Source organism: Monodon monoceros, unplaced genomic scaffold (genome assembly GCF_005190385.1).
Source record: "Monodon monoceros isolate NGI ecotype Baffin Bay Population unplaced genomic scaffold, NGI_Narwhal_1 Super_Scaffold_21, whole genome shotgun sequence".
Classification (NCBI taxonomy): Eukaryota; Metazoa; Chordata; class Mammalia; order Artiodactyla; family Monodontidae; genus Monodon; species Monodon monoceros.
This window is the reverse complement of record NW_021703778.1, coordinates 36,631,912-36,635,044: the sequence shown is the minus strand read 5'-3', so window position 1 is coordinate 36,635,044 and position 3,133 is coordinate 36,631,912. Positions and strand designations below refer to the sequence as shown.

At 43.9% G+C, this 3,133-nt stretch overlaps 1 protein-coding gene across 1 annotated transcript in view; it reads right to left on the bottom strand.

Moving 5' to 3' along the window:
- CRTC3 (CREB regulated transcription coactivator 3) overlaps nucleotides 1-2,816 on the bottom strand; it is a 107,555-nt gene extending 104,739 nt beyond the window's left edge. The window contains exon 1 of the mRNA XM_029236289.1: nucleotides 2,798-2,816. The gene's annotated coding sequence lies outside the window, so the exon portion shown is untranslated. The remainder of the gene's footprint in view (nucleotides 1-2,797) is intronic.
- Between the last annotated feature and the right edge of the window lie 317 nt (nucleotides 2,817-3,133).

Sequence of the window (3,133 nt, the reverse complement as noted above, 5' to 3'; positions counted from 1 at the left end):
CCTGCCCGCCGCCCGGCCCCGACCCGGCTCGGCGCCAGCCACCGGAGGGCTTTCCCCGGCGTCCCGAGCCGGGCTCACGACCCGCCACGCAGACACTGAGGAAACCCCGTCAGCAGAGCAAAACGCATCCGACGTGAGGGAACAGCTAGGGTACCGTTTTTCCAAAACGCTCCCTTTTAGGGACGTCCTGGCCTTTGGATTTACGTTACAACGTTAGAACAGTTTTAACATCCTTCTCGCCCGGCTTGCCTCCAGTTATGCTGCTTTCCTTCAGGGGGTGAAAACGGGGCGACCTACGCTTGAGCAATCCTCTCCCTCAGTTCCCACACTCTGGGGCCTAACGTCTGCCCTCTGTCCTCCGCCTCCCAGCCCGCTTCCTCCCTCGATTTGTGTCGTTGACAGTCCGCTCAGGCCCACCCAAGAAAAAAGTTACTAAATCTGGATCTCAGTTTCTAAAACCGTCACCCGAGTTGCCCGAACTTGAGCCGTGGGCACCCTCCTCGCTCCTCGGCCCCGGCCCTTTTTCCAGGCTCTTTCTGAGCATCCGTGGCCTCTGCAGACTCCAGCTCCAGTCAGACGACAACTCCCCGTTTATAACTAGCTTCTCAGCCTCAACGGTTTTCTCCCTCTCCTGCAGCCCAGGAGCTCCTCTACGTATAGATGTGGCTGTGTGTAAAGATGTCCTGGACGGCTCTGAGAGTGTGTCTGCGTTTTGTAAATTAGGAACTATTAGGGACACGCAGAAGAGTGCAGAAAATGATGTTAGCGACACCTACTCCCTCTACTATCAAGATTAAATGTATCAAAACATTTTGCTTCAGTTACTTGGTATTTATTAAAGAAATAGAAAATTAGACAGAAGTAAAACCCGACCCTTATTCTTTCTCCTTCCTCCCTAGAGATTGTCACTGGGCTCAAGTTGGTACGTATCACTCACATTCATGTTTTTACACTTTTACTACATACGATGTACGGCTCCACCAACTGCATATGAAATACCAAATTTGGCTTTAAAATTTACAAAAACAACATCATGCTGAATAACCTTTTGCAACCTTTTCCATTTACTATTGTTTTTGAAATTCATTTGCATTGATTCATTTGTTTTAATTACTGTGTAGTATTTCATTGTAGTTTTCATATGTCTCAGATTTTTTTTAGAAAATTTAATATGAGAACATATCTCTATTAGCTAGAGGTTAGCTTGTTTTATTAAGCATAATTGGATTTATTTTTTCTGTTTTATTTTGTGCCATCTACCATCCTTTTTCTTTATATTTTATTTTCTGCTTTCCTGTTACACTGGGTTCAGTTTCAGAGAACAGAATTCATTCTAGATAGTTTAAGTATAAAAGGGTATAGGGTATAAAATGGCTTAAGGACTTGTTTGGAGGGCTGAGGAAGCAGACTCCAGGTTGAAAGGTTCAGAAATGACCTTGAGAGACATGCTGCAGAACCAGGCCACCAAAAGAGCCACTGCCTCTTCTAAAATCTGGAAGCCACCTACTGAATTGGAGAGCTGTCACTACACTTGCCACCTCCTGAACCATATGAGAAGAAGCCACTGTAGAAAAGTCCGACAGTCCTCACCAATAGAAACAGCACATACACAGTCTCAGCTTCACTGCCACCTTACAAATCCAATAAGAGAAAATTGGCTTGGAAGCGCCAAAACTGCATCCAGAATTCTAGCTGCACTAACATCTAGGAAATGTAGCCTTTCAGCTTCTGAGATATAGGTAGGCACAGGAGGACACTGGAATGGGTGTTGAGCTAAATCCTCCATTTTCATCCACCAATTGACCAATGCAAGGATCTATCATATCGAATTCTATTGCACTGAATGACTGTTTTTTATTTCCATGTTTCCGTTATCTAATTTGGAAGATAGTCATCCTACTTCTATTCTTATTATGGTTAATCTAATCTTTTTCTATTTAATTTTTTAATCAAATAAATACATGTGGATTTTTCTTTTTTTTTTTTTTGCGGTAGGCGGGCCTCTCACTGTTGCAGCCTCTCCCGTTGCGGAGCACAGGCTCCGGACGCGCAGGCTCAGCGGCCATGGCTCACGGGCCTAGCCGCTCCGCGGCATGTGGGATCTTCCTGGACCGGGACACGAACCCATGTCCCCTGCATCGGCAGGCGGACTCTCAACCACTGCGCCACCAGGGAAGCCCCATGTGGATTTTTTTTAACAATTGTTTTACAAGGCATACAATTTTAAAAAGCAGTAATGCCCAATCCCACTGTAATAAGTTTTTCCTGCTGTTTTGTGATTATTTTTCAGTTTTAGATGTTGACTGTTCATTTTCTATTATGGGAAAGGATGCTTTGGCTCTTTTGTGCCCCCCAACAAAAATATGATTTTCCCTGCTCCCATTCTTTCAATGTAGTTATATGATAATTCTTGGTAAGTCAATATTAAGTGTTTACACAGTGTACTATAGTTCCATTTTTATACAACTTTTCTGAGTAGTGCCTTTGTTTTTTATTTGCTTAGATTTCTCTCAACTCATTAGAAATGCTTTCCCAAACTCTGATTTATAGTATTTGGATTTTCAGCCCTGTCCCTCCCCTCTTCTGGTGCCTCTGGTCTTCTTCCTAAAAAGTTCCCAGAACTGTGAAAGACATTACTGAACCCATGAATGATCAGTTTTGGGGGGAACTTCTCTCCTAGAGCACTTTGCCTTCCTGCTCCATCCTGGACTGGTTGCTCTCCAGGCCTGCTGCACTGCTATCTGCTGGCTGACCTCACCATCATCCTGAGGGCTCCCTTCATCTCCTGTCTTCTGACCTCTGCCTCCTGCGTCCCAAGTTGTCCTCTTGCTCTGTGTACTGCTTCATGTTAGTGGAGGACATTCTCCAATAGTTTCCTGAGAAAGAAAGAATACATGAAAGATAAAATCCTTGAGAATTTGTGTGTATGCAGATGTTTTTATTTTTCCCTCAGACTTAATTGATACTTTGGCTAAGAATAGTCTTCTTCATCGGAAATCCTTTTCATTTAGTTCTTTGAATGCGTTGCTTCACTGTTTTCTCATGTCCAGTGTTGCTATTGGGAAGGCCACTCACATTCTGTTTCCCTTTCCTTTGTAGATGACCTGTTTGTTTCAGTTTTCTTTTTTTAAGG